Source organism: Micropterus salmoides, unplaced genomic scaffold (genome assembly GCF_014851395.1).
Source record: "Micropterus salmoides isolate LMB-PRFRI ecotype aquatic unplaced genomic scaffold, ASM1485139v1 Ms_hic_scaffold_6, whole genome shotgun sequence".
In the NCBI taxonomy this organism is placed as follows: Eukaryota; Metazoa; Chordata; class Actinopteri; order Centrarchiformes; family Centrarchidae; genus Micropterus; species Micropterus salmoides.
This window is the reverse complement of record NW_024044348.1, coordinates 2,706,379-2,725,556: the sequence shown is the minus strand read 5'-3', so window position 1 is coordinate 2,725,556 and position 19,178 is coordinate 2,706,379. Positions and strand designations below refer to the sequence as shown.

Sequence of the window (19,178 nt, the reverse complement as noted above, 5' to 3'; positions counted from 1 at the left end):
TCCTTTGTTTAAAATCAGTGACACTTCGTCTCTCAGCTTTCTGACTTCACAGAGGTCAAAGGTCGACACCTTGAATGTGATTTACTCACAGTCGTGTACTTCAGTAGTGAATCTGTCAGCCAGACCTGAGCTCACGTCCTCGCCCGTTCACTTTTTATTATACAATTATTATTCTTTTAAAGTAACAGCAGAACTGACACACACACACATTCCTGGCCAACCACTGGCTCACCTCAGACAGGACTGAACACACCTGAGCGAAACAACAACAGAGAAAGACCACAGAAGTATGTGTGTAAGTGTGAGCGGACAGTCCAGTTCAGCAGGTGTAGAGAGGTGTCGTCGTGTTGTGTGTTTAAACAGGGACAGGGCCGGTTTTTGGTTTATTTACGGCGTCAAAGTCCCCTGGAAGCCTCTCAGACGTGTTTCAGCAGCGCAGCGTGCGGCTGCCCCACGTTAACGACTTCTTTTTATATGGTGTTTGTGCTTCTACTACATTCTCACAGCTCTCTGTGGCTCGCTTTCATTCATCATCTTGACGGGTGCATCTAGCTACTACCGCAGGGAGCATTTCAGAATAAGAGCGTTTTGACTGCCGGATTTTGCCGACACGTTTAGATTTTGTTGATTTGGTGATTAATTCTTGCGTTTTGTGCTTCTCCTATGATTAAACAGTTAAATTGTTTCTTTTTTGTCTGATTTAACTGTGTTTATTGTTGATAAACGATCGGAGGTCTGCACCGGGTATCTTATTTTGAAAATTGACCGGATTCTGTGCCGTTTCTGTGTCTCACTTCCTGCCCAGCTCATCTGCGCTGTGCTGCTTGACACTGCAGCTCTTCTTCATTTAGTAGAGTGGCTGCGATCAGCTCCGGCAGCAGCGACGCAGACGGACTCAGTGGACTTTTGGAGCGAGTCCGGGGTCATATGAACTTGGTTTAAATGACTTTGTAGCAGGTGCCCCAGGCAGGAGGGTTCCTATTCCCTGAGTGTTGACTGCTATCAATAAACTGTGGGATAAATGAAGTGCATGCGATATTACGTCCACCTCACAACAAACTGCAGTTCTGATCTGACACAATATAAACAACAATTATAACATTATTTATATAAATTACTATCACTATCCCGGGGATGGATCGGGGGCGTTCTTCCTGTTGAGTTTTGTAAAACCTTCAGGAACGAGCTTGGTGGAGATCTTTTGGATGTTTTTAATAAAAGTCTGCCTCTGAGCTGCAGGAGAGCTCTGATACTCTGCTGCCAAAGAAGGGAGACTGGTGTGCAGTCTCTCCTCCTCTGCTCGATCTTGTCCGAGGTTCTGGCTGACAGGCACATGATGGATGAAGTCCTTTACCTGGATCAGCCTGCCTGGTGGCTCCATCACAGACAACGTGGCTGTAATCGGGGAGGTTCTGGACGGTTCTGATTCTCTGGGTTCTGACTTTGGTCTCATTTCGTTGAAGATGACTGGGGGGCTCTGTCTGAAGGATTTACCCAAGAGGTCCGGAGTTCATGGTTTGGTTTTACCAGGTTTTAACGCGACCTCATGGTCCTGGAAAGAAATCTGGCTGAAGTTGATATTTGTGGCGAAACGGTGTCTGACTTATTTCTGCTGCCGAGGTAAACTGGAGGAACAGTGGAGCTCCAGCAGTTGGAAACCCAGTCTCGTTTGGGGGGGTTGGGATGGAAAGAAGATGGTATGAAGTGTCTGTGTGTCTATCTTGGCGAGGAAGAGGCTGGTCAAAGAAACTGCGAGGGCGTGACAGATACCACGACAGGAAATGGCTACTCTGTCAGATGTCTTTCAGAGGAAGGAGCCCCCTGCTGGTTTACTTCCAAAATTACAGGCAGCTTTTGTGGACTTTTTTAGGGACAACTTACAGTGGGGTACGTCGGAGTGTGCTTTATTTAAGTCCCGGAGTCCCAACATTTTCCCTCCAATCTGCAGAGGAATCTCTGACTGGTTTTAACCTGCTGTGGAAACAACAGACTGACAGGGACTTTCTATCGGATGAACTCTGAGGCAGTGGCTGCACTGATCGGCCTGAAATCTGTTCATCACGTGCGGAGCATTTTGAATGGTTGACAGAAGCAGATGATGAACTGTTGAAGATGTACTGGGACGGCGAGGAAGCGCCGGACCAAGAGGACCCTTTTCCAGAGTTTAGACTGTTGTTCTGGTTTATTGTTGGACGCCAAACCGAGAAAAGACTCATAGTGTGACTCGTGTTCAAAACAGGTTTAATGGACACGGTGTGGAGCAGGCCTGGAGAGTCTTGGAGGTGCCTCACAGAGGAGGATCCTACACTGAGCTGTTGCAGTGAAATCTTTTACCTGTGTGATTAATCACTCTGTGTTTATTGTGTCGTAGACTGCAGGAGACTCTGGGAACTCTGGGTCAGAAACTGCTTTCATTGTTGGAGCGGGGTCCAAGAAGAAGGGAAGGCATTCTGTCAGAGACAGTGGTGTCATTTACACTGCGGATGTAAAATGGCTGATCTTGTCCCCCGCTCTCACTTTCTCACCAAGAAATGGAAATGTTTTGAGAAAGGTTTATTTGCACAATAATAAAACCATGCAATACAATTTAAATCTAGAAGAAAGAAACCTGCATTGTCCAAACAAGATAAAATAACTTAAGCTAAAAAAACAAACCTACTGATTCTCAAATGAGCCAAAAATCCCACCACGGCTTCTTCTTGTCCCTGTGAACATGACAAACTGCAGTTGGTTTGTGACGTCTTGTCTTCTGTGTGTTAGAAGGCAGTTTAACATCTGCATGTAATGTTGATTTATTAACAGTGTGACTGTTGTGAAGTTGTTTCACTGGTTATCGCGGGACGAACTTGACCTGGTGCTTTCTGCACAGGAGATTCTGGTTCTGGAGTTGGGGATGTGATGGATGACTGTTGGATGTTACTTTTACTTACGTTTTATGCTGAGTATTTTCACATTGTCGACTCTGTAGCAGCCTACACCTTTTTTTATGCAACTTCTCTCGACCCGCCTAAAGACCTCACACCGATCCCCCGTTACATTTACTAAACTCATTTTCTGACGACCGTTTGAAACGCTTCTTCATCTGAGCCCTTATGTCCACACGACTTTTCAACATAAAGTGACGCCCTTGGCCACAAGGCACTCTGTGTGTGTGTGTGTGTGTGTGTGTGTTTCACTGTGATTTTCTGCAGGAAACGTTCCTTTAAAGGAGCAGTCCGTGATGTCAGTCACAAACTGTTGTGTTGGCATTGAGGCCGAAATCTCAGAGACAAACTAAACTGAACTATCTGCATGGAGGGAACCAGCAGTCAGACCCGTACATGTTTTATTTCCGCTGCAAAGGTAGGTCTGATTGACAGGGGTGTTGGATAGGAGGTGGTGGGGGGGGGGGGGGGGTCCTGGGCCCTCACGTGAGGAGGGGCGCGGCTATCGGTGACAGGTGAGGCTCTCTGCACCTGCCACCTCTGAAATGTGTCAACAAACTAAAGAGAGAAGCGTGTCAGTCTGTTGGCCAACACTCACCGTCGTCTTCTTCTTCTTCTTCTTCTTCTTCTTCTTCTTCTTCTTCTTCTTCCAGGGGAAGATGCTGCAAGCGGTAAAACACTTTCCCAACGAGTAACGGCCAACCGCCTCTGCACACACACACACACACACACACACCAGACGAGTATTTATAACCTGCAGCCGGACGGAGGATCAGATGAAATAAAGACAGCAGCCGTGTGTAAACCCTGTTGTTGTTGTTCGGAGCAGCAGGCAGATGGGCTCAGAGATTAGATCTGACCTCAGATCAGAGCCGCCGCTGTTATTTAAGCTGCGGTGGGCCGCGGCTGCACGCTGGTGTAACAGCCAGACCTGCTGGAAGGACCGGGGGTGTGTGTGTGTGTGTGTGTGGGGGGGGGTTACTGCATGAACTGATAGGAGCTGAGGATGATGGGAACCACAGACACCCCCTCATCACACCCCCCTCCTCATCTTGCGGCGTGGACGGCCACAGGAAGCATGCGGGCCCTGCAGGAGCTGAACAACAGCACAACACACTTCCTCTTTTTCGTGGTCTCTAACACACTCACACACTCACACACTCACACACTCACACACCATCTTACATAAGAAACTCTCCATAATAAACTTGCAGCGTATTTTAACCTCCTCGCTGTTGAGATTTCACAAGAAGAAGAAAGGTTGATTATTAAAGTGTTTTTCTGGGTAGACGCACTTTTCATCTAAAAGTGTGTTTTGAAGAAAAGGAGGACTGTAATGTTTTGTATTGTTGGTATTCCACGTGACAGATCAATATATTTTATAACCACTCTGATGAAGGCGAGCTAACGTCCAGCTGCCCCCCCCCCCCCCCCACATTAAAAGCATATCAAATACTAATAGAATCACTCGAGTCTGATGCTAAACATTAGCTTCTTAAAATGAGCAAAGGAAAGCTGCACAGCCACCTGCCTGCTGTTCATACCACCTGGGACAGGTGTTACAGATCAGACCAAGAGAAGAAGCCTGAGGCCACAAGAAGTCCACAAAATCAAGAAATCCTCCAGGACAAACCTGAGAAACACACAGGTAACAGCACAAAACAACTTCCATTCAACAAGAAAAAGACAGCAGACTACAAACCTGTATGTTTATGGTTTATTTGACAGGGACAGGTACAATATGATGCAAGTATCACTGTGTTTACAGCAGATGCACCCGTCCAGGGCTTTTTGTGGGAAAAAAAAGAGAGTGAGGTAACCTTTGCCAAGTCTCCTTCGAAAAATAGAATTTTAATCTCAAGGCACTTCCTGGTTAAAAAATAAATAAATAACACACTTTTAATAGGAATTACAGAAGACTAGGAGCACACGTGTGTTGCTGAATTAAAAAGGAGATGGAAAGTCTCTTAAAGGTGGTGAAGTTTGCAGCAGATTTTCAGTATTTAGGTAGCGAGTTCCAGGACTTTGACAGTAAAAGCTGGTCTGGGCAAAAGTTGTTTTGCAGAATGAACCTTTACAGTTCCCGCATGAAGACAAACCCGCCTCCCCATGAAGCATCGTGTTGCTCTGCGGCTGCTGGAGGAGAAAAGCTTGATGTGATGACGTGTTGATGTGTTCACAGTTTGTTTCTGCTGAAAACAATAAAAACATCAGTTACTGCAGGTTTAAGTCACTAAACTGAGTTTTACTAATCCTGCAGGGTTGAAGCTCACTGAGCCGTGACCTCTGACCTTTAGGCTGTTTGTTGGTGGTCTGATGTGATTTCTGCTGAACTCATCATTTCCCTGATGAGAAGCTGACTGACTGATCGTTTTTCTCAGTGACTCATCCTTCAAAACATGAAGAGAACAAAACCTGCAACAAGTGCAGATTCTAGACTTTAACATTTATCATGAATTTAACAATCAAAAAGTCAACTGTCAGTCTGGGAGCCGCTGAAAAAACTAGAATACGGTGGAAAAGTTAATTTTGAGCATCAGAAGCAGACTGAGAGATTAAAGTTTCAGGAAACCTCTGCAGGTGTTTTGATCAGAGCTCTTCTCAGGTCGACGTTTCTGTATTATAAATTCTTTATTCTAAACTTCTAATACGTTTTGAGATACTGGAGATTTGATTTCCATGAGCTGTAATCATCAAGATTGAAATAAAACACATTTCACATTATGTGTAATGAATCTAGAATAAATGAAACTTTCACTTCTTGAATTACATTACAGACAAAAATTTACTTTTTCACGATATTTATTCTATTTATTTTAGATGTAGATTCAGCTGTAACTAAATCCTGATTTACAATTATTCAAATCATTTAATTTAGCAACTACTATTTATTTATTGTATTTTTAAACACATAAACGACAGTTATAAGAAAGCAAGTATCAAGTTTCTGATTATTAGTATTACAAAACTCAAATAGACAATGTACAAGACACTTGTGTATAAATGTATATAAACAAACAATAATAATAAAAACAAACAAAAAAGGTGGGCCACCTATACAAAATGAAGATTCACACTATTACAATGATGGCAGATATCAAAGACACATTAAAGTATACGATCACATACATCTGTACAAAGCATGTCATTAAACCAGATCAGACAGTGTACAAAGGGATGTTAGGAAAACCCAAAAAATGGCCCCCATGTTTTCCTAAAATAAGCTGACGATCCCCTCAGTGTGCAACGGATTTTCTCCGTGTTGATAAAGTAAAAATGTCCTTTATCCACATATGACAGGTTGGTGGAGTCGGGGGTTTCCACTTCACAAGAATGAGACGTCTAGCTAAGAGGGTTACAAAAGCTACCAGGTTCATCTATAATTTAGTATAGCCGGACTCCAAATAGGGCAGTAAGTAGTGAAAGAGACAGAGGTGATCAGAGGTGATCCCACCAAAAAGTGTTCAGGGAAGGGCATGCCCAAAGCATATGAAGGAAAAATGACTTCAATCATCAAATTTATCAAAAAATATATAGTTTTTATTATAATGTTCTGTCAAGGAACTAATTAATGAAACAGTTTTTGCACCAAGTCTGAACTCTGCTGCTTTCCAGACCGCTCGCAGCGCAAAACACGGCTGAGAAGCGAGCACAGCGTTAACCCCTCGGTGTTCATCTAAACAAGTGAGATAAATTTACGTTCACTGCGTTCTCGTCAAGCTACATCAGGTGCTGATCCTCAAAGGTCAGTAAATGTTGTAGCTGTTTCCTGATGTTTTCTCATTGTAAAACTTTAGTGCAGAGAAGACGACTTTCAGAGATTGGTCACTGGAACCAGCCGCCTGAGAACAATGAACATGCAGAGCAGTTGTTTTTACTATATGATAGTGTGTATTATTTTAATTAAATACTTTATGTTGCTTTTTTGTTTATGCTTCCATGGGAGCTGCCATCTCTGTGGGACGTCATTCAGCTGCCACTCGGGAAGTCTGGCTACATATTTATTAGGAACTCCAACTTCGAGTGGCGTTCCAAGGTACTTTTTCTAGCTCGAGGTCGGAAATTTCAGAGTTACCTGAACGCATCATTAGAGTCTCCAATTAAGCTCACCTGCACGAGTCAGGCGTGCGCGAGGAAACCAGCAGGAGAACACGTGCACAGGAAAACCAGCCACGATGAAGCGTCGACCAGCAGGGTGAGTGTGAGGTAGGGCTGAAAGCTGCTGACAATAAATGAAGCGGCAACAAGTCATAAAAAAGTTTCTAAAGTGGTAAACAGTCAACGTCAGTCACAAACGCAAACATCCTTGAAGAGCCTCAACCAGACGATAAAGTAAACACCCTGCCTTAAAGGAATTTCCTTCTAAGGGTCAGATGTTTCAAATCTAACAAAACTGCATTTGTAGATAACTTGCACGTTGCACACAGCATTGTTGTTCTGTTTTTTTATACTTATACGTGTTCATGTCTGGCACATAGTCACCAAAGCAAATTCCTTAGATGTGTAAAAACTACTTGGCATTAAATCTGTTTCTCCAGCTCAGACATGAGATCCATCTGAGCACCTCAATACGAGCAACAGTTCCTTTAACAAAAGAGTTTCACTCCTTAATTCAGCTCCGACGTTCCCTTTAATCTGTAAATGGGAAGTTTTCAGGCTCAAACGTTCTGCTGAGCGTCCAGACTGACTGACTCTGGATGTGAGAGAAACGGAGACAAACAGAGAAAGTCGAAGGTTTTTAATTTCAGCTTTGAGGAGAAAGTTTCCAGACGGCGATGAGAGCTGCATCATCATTCTCACGGCTTCGGCAGTCTCCGTCTTTAAGTCTTTGTTTAACGAGGAGACCGCGTCCGTCTGTGTTTGTCCGTCCGGTAAACACAGGCCTTTTGTTTTCCTGCTGCGGACACTTAAGAGGAGGTTTGTCCTGCACTTGGACTTCGGGGAAGTTATTTTCTGGTTTGTTTTGGAGGCCTTGTAAATAGTTTGTGATTTGTGGCGAGCCGAGCCGTCAGCTCCTCGTCGGGAGCGGAGAGGAGGTTTTTCCCAGCTGTCTCCATCTGTGCCCCCCCCCACTCCCCCGTCACTCTCTCCTCTTTCACATCAAAACAACATCACTCCTCTGCTGCGTGTAAACTCAGCTGCAGCGTGGCGCCGGGCCTCCTGCCGCAGGTTTGATCCCTGCACTGGACTGAAGAGTCCTGGAGAATCCTGGAGAGTCCTGAACTAGCTGGAGGCAGCTTTAAGCCCTGTGGGACGCTCGTACGAGAAGATGGAAACGAGGACGGACAGTTATTGTTACTGTAAACCAAAGTTATTACAGCTAAAGTTCATATTTGTTTCTCTCATGCAAAGAGACTAAGACTTTAAGTCTGAGGAGAGCTCAGCTGACAGCGGGACTGATGTAGTTCCACACCGAGCGTGTTGTGCTGAAACGCCTCTGACGGACATGAAACTGTCCCGATGAATCATCAGAACAAAACCTAAACATCTGCTTCTGTGATAAAAAGTCAGAGCTACGAGCAGCCTGAGGACAAACAAACTGACAGAGAGAACTACGGCTCCCAGGGTGCATTTCACTCACAAAGCTTCACCTTCTGCTGTGAGCTCTGCTAAAGGACAATTTAAACATCTGCTTCAAATCGACGCCGCAGTCACCTTAAAAATGTAAATACACGTTGCAGCAAAGCAGAACGCACAAACTGTGATTGGCTCGTCTCATTTCGAAACTAAATATCCGACGTTACACGACAGAATAATAGAACATGATAGATACACAGGGTGATATGTTAAGTCTTTATACATTTTAACTGTTCTAAATTCTTCAGATTATATAATGCTTCAGTATGACGTTTGATTTATATTGAAATGTTAGATTTGTGAATGTCACATTTTTTCAGATAGAGGTTTAAATGAGCTGTACTTTACAATAAATATCAATCTTTCCATAAAAGAATATAATATTTATTTTTCGTAAATATCAAAAGTCAAGTTCTTGAAGAAATATCTGAGACAAACACAAAATTAAGGGTATGGTAGGTCGTCCGAAAGTTGGCTGCTGTATTTAAACCCTACGCAGGTTAAGGAGCCCGATTTGGCTGTGAGGGTTCACTCCCAGCGAGGGTCTAGTTTCAGAAAGAGGAAACAAAGAAGGAGGTCAACACATTGAAACTTCAATGCCAACTAGCGTTCTGGCAACGTAACCGCAGAGCAATGCAGACACCAACACACACTGCACGTGACGGCACGCCGTCAGCCACGACGCAGACGTATAAACTGGCCTGAACGCTGAGCTAAAGCTGAAAATCAGTCAGTCCATCATTGTGACAGTCCGAAGGCCAGAGGGCGCTGCAGTAAGGTAACACAGTCAACCCGTTAGCCTGCATGCTATTTGGACCCAAACCCGTTACACCGAGACTTACTTTGACATTTAGTTTTAATGTTGGGTCACCGGAACAATTCCAGGTCGGATTCATCCAACTGTCCAAATACCTGCTGCTCAGTAGAGGATTTTCAGCGAGGTTAAAAACTGGGATCTCACAGAATGAACTGATGTTTAATGTTTTACTCTTCAGAACACACACACCAGACGCTTCAGTCCAGACCAGGACCGCACACTCTGCAATTGGGATCTCACAGAATCTCACGTGATCAAACGTGACTTCAGACGGAAAGAAACACGAACGCCGAGCTGAAGTCCACCAACAGGATCCTCGTGTTTGTCCCTGGAGAGTCGAGGTGCTGCGGGATGTAGTGCAGTCCCACGCTGAGCGCGTCATCCACTGAGCTGTTAGCCCGGTAGGCAAACTGCAGGGGCTCCAGCACGGGGCCAGTAAAGACCTTCAGGGGGGCCAAAACTTGATGAACTCGAGGCTCAGAAGAGGGAATCAGCAGGTTTATACATTTAAAGAGCTGATGCACAACACGCTGGGGACGCTTGCTCTCATCGGCCGCTGAAGGTTTCTGATCAGGGAGGCTTCAGGTTCTGTCTTGAACCCGTCACACTACAGGATCGTCTGGGCCGAGAATCTGAACGCCCCTGTTATTGCTGGGAGGGTGAAACAGATCCAAAATCGACCCAGTGATTCCTTTATCAGGTCTGCAACTAACAATTATTTTCATTGTTGACTAGTCAATTTGTTATTTTCTTGATTAATCGATTAGTTGTTTGGTCCATAAAATGTCAGGAAATTGTCGACTGCTGTTTCCCAAAGATCCAGTTTACTCTCATAAAAGAGTAAAGAAATCAGGAAAAAAAATCACATTTAATCTGAAAAAATGAGTCAAACTGATCAATTGATTGCTGATTAATTTAAAAGTAGATTTTCTGATTTGCAGCTCTGCTGCTCATGAAGCTGGTTTCAGTCTGGTGAACGTCACCTGCTCATTACGCTCTTCAAGGTGTTTAACTGACTTAACTAAAACGCCGCGGTTCGTCCTGAGCGGAGCGTGAAGATTCTTTTTCTGCTTCTGTGGTTTTTTCATCCCGATGACGGCGCTGGAGGTTCTTCCTCTGTAGTCGTCGTGGTGTGGAGGTCTGGACGACAACAAGAAGAATATCTGGAGTCTAACCGCTGTTTCCTGTCCATCAGCTGCTGCTGTGGAGAAATGACGGCCATTAGCTGCATGGCAGCACGGCGTGCAGAGGAGAGGCGGTGCTCCCCCGCATCACATTCCTCACAGAGGCCCAGCGAGCGTCGTCCTGATGGATCTGCTGATACCCGTTTCTCCTCCTCCATCAGCCCTGGATCTGCCTCGCTGGACGACAGCTGTGGGAGGACGTCTGAGAGTTTTTTATTTCCAGTTTGAAGAGTTTATTTCTTCCTGTGCTGAAGTCTGCTGACGGATAAACACGCCGAGGACTTCTTCAGCTAAATGATTGTTTGATTAGATTAAGACATCTGCTTTATTCCATCACGCTGCTGACTTACAATTTAGATTTTCCAGTTACTGACAGGTCACCTGCTGGCGGGGTCAGACGCTCTGTGGTGACCGAAGACTCCTGTTGTTGGTCTGCAGGTCGTCTGTTCAGCGAGCGACTGAGCTCTGCTGAGCTGTGGAGGTGAAACTGTTCTGTGGTGTGTTTGTGTGAGTGATGACAGAACGAGGTTGTTATTGTGTCTTCTTAGTATCTGTCCAGCCAGCCTGCATCGTCACGTCCTTCGCTGTCTGGTACAGACGCACATGACAGACCCAGTCCTGGTATAAATAACGGTCTGTTAAGGAGGTGGATGGGTGGGTCAGAAACGAGACTTTTGCCTACACGTTTCACAACGTTAACCGCTAGTGTTATTTTGAAAGTCTAACCGGACGTTGCGTATTTATAAGCTTATTTTAGCTTATCAGAATTCTCAGCCTGAGTCCGACTCGAGCCCGTCATTTCCTCATTATGTTAATTTATAAAAATGTTTGTCAAATTAATGTTTTGTTTTCATAAGTGACAGCTGCTGCTGCAACGGCATGCGGAAAAACAAACAAATAGCCTGATAATTAAAAAACACGCAGGTTGTCTTACCCTACACCTGGCTATGCATCTGAAATCAAGGCTTCACCACAGAACATGGTCAAACCCAAAGTCCAGTCCCAAAGGAAAGCAGCCTCCTTACGCTGCAGCGTGTGTGAGAGCAGACTGTCAGTGTGTCAGGTCATAAATCGTCTTTCCATCTTTGTTTTACCGTCTCCAACTTCTTTTAATTGATGGATATCTTAGACATGAAAGTAGGAGCCATGCAGACCTGAAGCCCGGCCCCAGGGGCGTAAATAAGTCAGGCTCTGAAGGGCTCTGGTCCTGATCCAGGACCGCCTTGGAAGATAATGCAAATAAATATAAGTTGAACATAACATCTTTTTCATTTCACTAGTTTTGTTGCAATACATCAACTGGCCACCAGTGGCCGCACTGACCCAACTGTAACACACGTTATCCGGCCTTGCGTTACGGCGCTCGGTGCTCTGCTCGCTCTTAAGGCCCTTTCAGACATAACACGCTTCCAGCTGCGCTCGCCACTGGGTTCAGCACGCGCCGAGCTTTTCACTGTATCGAGAGAAGTGGTTGTGGAAATATCGCGTTTCAGAGCGCCGTTGTGTCTGAAAAGTCTTTCCTGCAGGCTGAATTCAGACCAAATCGCCAATCCTCACTTTAAACTTTGAGTTGGGGTAATGCGGCGGCGGTGGGGGCCGGAGGGGATGCTGGAAAAACGTAGCGATGCTGCTGCGGGACAGTTGAAACTAAATATTTTTGCAGAAACACAAGCCGACGTCTTGCTTCAGTCTCATGCTGCTCACCTGATCTCCACCCAGGTCTCCGCGGGAGAAATTATTTAATGGTTAAGAAATCTCTCCCAAACTCTCTGCAGGAAGGACCAGAGAGGAGTGACAGTGAGCCTCAGTGGTGGATGTGCTCTTTGCAGCAGCAGAATGCTCCTTTAAGGCTGGACGCTCGGTGAGTGTGGGTCTGCAGTGTCTCTGTGGTCTGTGTGGACGTTGTTGTGTAAGTGGACTAAAGTTGACTGAATCTCTGCTGAGAGAAACTACAATGAGTTTATTCAGGAAATGCCAGCTCTGCTCGGGGGGCCAGCGCCGAGCGTCGGCTGCCCAGATGCTGACACCGGACTCTGAGAAACACGGGAGACAGAAATATTCACAACACCGCAATTATCTCCGAGCCAAACGCTGCTGCTGTCCTCCCACAGGTCAATAAAACCGAGTACTTTAGCTGCGATGGACAGGCTGTCAGCGACCGCAACAGTTCATTTCTCCATCACTGTGTTTGTGTGTGGAGGGGTTCAGCACACGTAGGAACAAATCTTTATCAGCTGATCTTCTGACTCAACTGAATCACCATCGTCACTGAAAGATCAGCAGTTGAGTTCGTTGTTTCCTCATTCAAAGCTTTTTAAAAGACGGTGAAACAATCATGATGTGATGACTGTGTGTAACTAAGGGCCCGTGTCCACCAAAGCGTTTTTTTCAGATCATTGTTTCCACGACATGGTAACAACGCCAGCAGCGTGACGAGGCGCTGAGCATTTTTTCCACGCTGGGCGCTCAGTGTTTTTTTCCCGTCGCCGAGAGTTGCGAACAAGTTTCAACTTTGGGAAAAAAGCTGCGCTCGTACCTGTCACTTTTTACCCAGCCGTCCAATAACAGTGCAGGAGGGGGCGGCACAAACCACACCGTAGCAACGGTTACTATCCTGGAACCTTGCTTCGTCCAACCTCCGCTCTTGGACCAAACGGTGGTTCTCACCGAACCCACGTACGGCGAGTCCGTCCTCTTCAGACAGAGCGACGGCCAGAGCGCGTAGGCCTACCCTACTTTGACATTTTCCACTCAGTAAAATTAGCTGGCTTACTTGCAACACATCACCTCCTCGGATACTAAGTATCATAGCAACCACAGCGTCTCGGGAAAAAAACGCTGCACCTGCAAAGCGCACCCTAGCGCTCCCAGCTGGGTGTTTTCAGAACAGCAGCTGGCGTTTTCAGCTGGTAAAAAACACTTTGGTGGACACGGGCCCCAACAGGCTGCTGAGCTGGTAACCTTAGAGGTCACCCCGGTCTCATCACACCTCGTCACACGGCGCTTGGTCAGGCATATTTCCCTTTAACGTCAGCGTTAGCCTACACGTCAACGGCTCCACGGTCAAGGTCCGGTTAGACTTTCAAAATAAAACTAGCAGTAAATGTTGTGAAACGTCTCGATTTGGTTAAGTTCAGGCCCCAAAACCACTTGGTCAGGTTTAGGAAAACATCATGGTTTGGCTTAAAAGAACTACGTTACTTATATGACTTGACTTAAGTAATTTAACTAAAAAGAACGCTGTGGAGTCGGAAAGGTGCCGGCCAGTTGAAAACAGACCAGGTGGGCGTAGACCAGGTCGGGATTCAAACTGGGATGACGAATGACCTTAAAGAAATACAACTCCCACAGGGTACCCAATACAGAGAACCGTACCCCGCTGACCGTAACATATATAATATTTTATTATATAGGCTGTTTCTCAATCTGCGTTCTTTTCTGTACTTGTGTTCTTGTGAAACGTCATCAGTCGCAGCCAAAGTCCTGTTCCAATTCAAAAGTCCGCATCTAGCCAAGTACAGCCAAATACCCGGATGTTTTACCGAGCCTGCATCAGTGGTGACTTGTGTGGACTTCGGATCGCCAGATATCCCAGAACTTTCAACTCTAAGTTATAATCCTGCTGTTCTTGTGTCACATATAGAGTTTTTAAGAGTTTTTTATACAAGAATATAGTTGTTTAAACTCCAAATATGTGGTTGATTTCTCAAGACAGAGCTAATTTTAAAAATTGCTACGACGTTTTCGGAGATTTGAGGTCCAGCTCGCTAACGGGTCCGGCCATCATCAAGTCCACTTGCTGTTCCACTTGCTGAATGACGGACTGCGTGCTCCCGTTCCTGGGAGTTTGTACTCCCGAGCCGAACTTACCAAGTCCGAGCTTTAAAGTACAGAAGTCCAAACTTGGCGAACTCGGTACTGAGAAACAGCTCTTGTGTTCGAATCCGACCTGCGGCTCATTTGCTGCATGTCTTACCCTCTCTCTCTCTCTCTCTCTCTCTCTCTCTCTCTCTCTCTCTCTCTCTCTCTCTCGCATTTCCTGTCTTTGGCTGTCCTATCGCTAATAAAGGCAAAAATCGCCCAAAAATTATTTATTGTTATAGAACAAGTAATCTCTATGGGGCTCCACCGCCTGTCAACCTTTCATGTTATCTGTACATGGAGTTGTTGTATGCGGACATCGCATTTGCATTTCCGCTGCGTTCAGTGTGGTCACAGCGCGTCTCTGAACGCCTGCGGAGATGGTTTGGCCGGTCGGTGTGTCTTGGCTGCCTTTACACCTGTACTCTCATGTGGTCGAGCTTTATCCCGCCGCAGTGCATCACCCACAACGTGTTTTAATGACAGGAGCAGAGGGGCTATATTCCAACCTTCATAGTCTTCATACCTAAACTGCACAATAGGTTGTCTGTCAGCGGTCTGTTGATAAATACAAATGAAAAGTTCTGGTGCGTTCGACCTGTTTTCCATAAGAGTGAAAATCATTTCCATCTGACAGCTCTGACCCTGTCAGGAGGCCGGCTCGCTGATTCTCACTGAAGAGTCGCTAATATTTCAGGGTGAAGCTGCTTTATTCAGTGTTTTAATGTTTTAATGACCTTTTGTTTTGCAGAGAAGTCATCAGGGAACATGGGAACATCCTGAACAGCCAACACTGAAGGATTCCTGAACTAAAACCAAAGTGAGCAGCTACACTGAGCTAACGTTAGCAGCAGCTCAGCAGTAAACACGTCGGCTTCTAGTTGTTGATTCTCTCTGACCAATCAGCAGTCTGCAGTGAGGTATCGCCGCAGCTTGCTTGGAAGATGGAGGTGATACCAAAAAAAGTACCAGGTACCAGATTTGCTGAGTGGAAAACCAAAAACGGGCGAGTCGAGCTGGTACCGTGCGGTGGAAATATCAACAGATTAATCATCATGTTCATATGTTGATGCGTTTAAAAGTTTAAAGTAGGACAAGAGTTGTAAAGCCATGTGGAAGTGAAAAACAGGAACAGACTGGCGACGCTGGTTAAACGTTTCATCAACAGGCAGATCTCACGTCTCGTTTCAGCTCCATTTATTAACGTATAAATATGAAAATGAGAACCAGGCTGATGGAAGAAATGATCCATTATTGTTGGTTAGAGTCCAACATGTGCAGCTGACATGGAGCTTAAACCAGGGAGGAGGATTTATGCCTCACGCACGCACACGTGCACACACACTGCTAGGAAAACACGTGTGTGTTCTGTCAGTTTAATTGGTGTAATTACTATAAATCACTAAATCCCACCTGGGAGGAGAAAGTCTGAGGGGAGAGGAGGGGGGAGGAACAACAACAGAAGGAGAGGAGGGGGGAGGGAAGAACAGCAGAAGGAGAGGAGGGGGGAGGACGTAGGAAGAGGGGGGGGAGGACATAGGAAGAGGGTGGAGGGGGAGGACATAGGAAGAGGGTGGAGGGGGAGGAGGCATTTTGTACATTATGAAGAAAAAGACATATACAGGTGAAGCAAATCAAAGAAGGGACATCTGATCATTAATGTCAGGTAAATAAATTGGGGCTTTAAGTCGTAAAAACAAAGAGTTGTAATATTTTAATAAGTGCTGGTCAGCGACCAACATTTTTAATCGCGATTAATCGTTAAATTGCACACTTTTACTTTAAATGTACTGCTATATACACAAAAGTATAATCACACTTTAAACAAATAAGGTGCTTTTTCGCAGCAGTATTCCCTTCACACAGCAGCAATAACATATTTATTGTAAATCTCAACTTAAACATTAATGTAATCAGATTAAATATTAAATCAAAGCTGTTGCTGCTGCCAGGGCGTGACCTTTTATCTAGCTTGGTAAAACAAGTTAGAGTCCAGAGCCACGATCAGAACATCAGAACAGGTGCAGCAACATGTGAACATTTATAAATCTGTTTTCAGGGAGCAGCAGAAACATTTTTCTTTTATCAGGGAGCAGCAGAAACAGTCTGTGTTCAGCAGCAAGTGTTGCTGTTAAGCCTCGTTCACACTATTTGATTTTTAGCCTGATTTGTGATCGGGGGTAAATCAGCGATCGATCTGCGACCGTCAGTGTGAACTACTTAGGGACACATCGCAGACGCCAGCCAGATATCTAGCACGCCAAATATCCGGAGGAGTCGGCCGACTGACATCCACATCCAGCCAATGAGAGCAGGCGGCTGCTTTTCACTGCAGAACTCTTTTTCCTCCTGCACGCTGCATCCAGCGTAGTCTGCAGAAGCCTCTCTCCACTGCTTGTTCGCAGGCTGATCAACATCCCGCCTCTCCTGTGACCCGTGGTTTGACTGAATTCAGAGGCAGTGAGCAACAGACTTTCAAAATAATTATAATTTTTTAAAACTGCGTTAACGTGGGATAAATAATTGGCAGCGTAATTACAAGGCGATAATAACACGTCAACATGCCCAGCACTAAAATAAATAAATACGTTGCGTCTGTAAATCCTCTTCTTCTGAGTGATGGCTGCTGTTTTCATTCAGCTTTTTTCAGAGTTGAGGTGAGGATTTTTACTGGAATTATTTACACCTCGTTTAACTCGTAAAGAGAAAGACAAAGTCAGAGGAGTTCAGGGGTCTCTGATGGGAGGATTCACTCTGTCAGCTGTGATGAATCATGACGGCAGAGAAAATGGACTGCCGAGGTCGAATAGGCGGCCGAGAGAAAACAGCTTGACAGCGAGACCCGATGAATCAGAACCTAACGGTCGGAGCTTTTTCCTCACCGCGGCAGGAAGGCGTGTGCCGTTGCGACAGATGTTGCGGTCACTCTTTCGAGGGACATTTTGTACTTTCTCACAGTGGCGGCGGCGGCGGGTGCTGCCAGCCCGCCGGGTGCAGTTTGACGTTGTGCAACCGGTCAGACTTTTCAGTATCGATGGCAGAAGTGGATACTGGGCTGTGACCCGGGCGTATCCCAGCATGCCATGGGAACACAGAGCGGGTTGACTCACACGCCGGTTTACATCATAACACACACATGCACACACTTCCTGTTTTAGACCCTGTGCATCAGCGCTGGACTGAATAATATGTGACATCTGAAATTTAGTCACGCTGGTTTGTGTGATGAGCATCTGCAGGTGAAGCCGCTGTCAGGCCTGATTTGATTGACAGGTCTTTAAATCCACGCGTGGACACGAGACAACAGCTAAACGTGAGTTAGATGCATGAACCAGGAGAAATGAGCTGCGCCTTTAAACGGTTTGTTTTCCAAAAGAACGTGTGATTGTGTGTAAAACCTGCTTCTCCGGCTCGTAGCTCGTAGTTGGATTTGAGAGTTCGGTTCGGCTGAATGCTCCGACCCGCTCTCAGTCTCTCATCAGCTTCAAACATGGACGCGCTGCACGTGAACCGGGGCTGATGGGAGATGAAGATTTAAAACGGGGTTACAAAGCTGATTACAGAACAGCAGCACGACTCTAGTTCATCACTGATAACTCATAGAGCTTAAAGTGTGACTTCAGGGGGTCAAAGGTCAAAAGCATCATAACCAATAAACAACAGCTGAACTCCACACAGCCTCTGACACCACTAGGTAGTGAAACTCTGATGCTCACATGTCGATTTGGATTGACTGGGCTGTTGATAGACAGACGAGTCGGTTCGCGTGCAAGTGCCAAATAGTAACTTTGTGAATCCTACTATGGCGTAGGTATGACCCGCCCTACTCTGCCTCTGATTGGCTCAGCCTGACAGTGGTGTATCCAGTGTCCTCCTGGTACGGCCTCCAGGTTATCTGGGACTAACAGGATCAGGTTTCTCTCTAAATGAATGGGCAGAGAGCCTAACTTCACTTCACTGGTCCCCATAAAACCTGCATGAATAATGTTCGGTCAGTAGAATAGATTGGAATACAACTTAGAATTTGATCATTTGCTGAAGCAGAACAGAAATGTCATTGTCACGCTGAGCCAATCAGGTGTAGAGGAGGACGGGTCACAGCCTTCGCCATAGTAGGATTAACAAATTTGTTTCCTGCGCTGGGACTGACAGCGTTAAAGGATTGTTGGACTCAATTCTATTCTCAATCTATTTTTTGTTTTGTTTTAATGACAAAACTCACGATACGTTAAAAGTGAGAATGACGAGTTTGACTGATGCTGGTACACGACAGCAAGACAGCCTTCACAGCAGCGGACAGACACTTTGACACGACGTGCTTCGGAAAATAAATGTTAAATAAATGACAATAAGAAGAAGTGACAGATTCAGTGCAAAGGCAGAGGAAAGAAAAACCAATGCGGGGTTATTTCCAGAAACACGGGGTTCCTGGAGAGTGTGCAGGGGCAGATGGGTAACGTCTTCATTTGGTGTGTGTGTGTGTGTGTGTGTGTGTGTGTGTGTGTGTGTGTGTGTGTTTGGGGGGGTGGGGGGGGGAGAGAAAAGGGGAAACTTACTGGAAGGAAGGAGGAAGGAGAGGAGGAAGTGCGAGTGACGGGAAAGTCAGACAGCTGGTACCGAAAGATGACGAAGGACGAAAGAACAGGACGAACCACAGCAGGACAGTTACCTCACACGCACACACACACACACACACACACACACCTCCATATCTTACCAGATGCTCAGTTTATCAGCGCTGATATCAGCCAGCTTCTTCTTCCTCCTCCTGTCTGAAACCTCGAGCCGCTTCACAGATGCAAACGTCTCCAAAGA

The 19,178-nt window shown here is 45.7% G+C and overlaps 1 long non-coding RNA gene across 2 annotated transcripts; it reads right to left on the bottom strand.

Annotated features, from left to right (window-relative positions):
- Positions 1-4,627: 4,627 nt before the first annotated feature.
- LOC119890785 lies at positions 4,628-5,505 on the bottom strand. 2 transcript variants are annotated; one of them, XR_005442303.1, is made up of 2 exons: positions 5,216-5,505; positions 4,628-5,116 (listed from the first exon to the last, which is right to left on the bottom strand). It is a non-coding gene; the product is annotated as an uncharacterized LOC119890785 (long non-coding RNA). The 2 variants fall into 2 exon arrangements; XR_005442304.1 differs by having other exon boundaries at positions 4,628-5,113.
- Between the last annotated feature and the right edge of the window lie 13,673 nt (positions 5,506-19,178).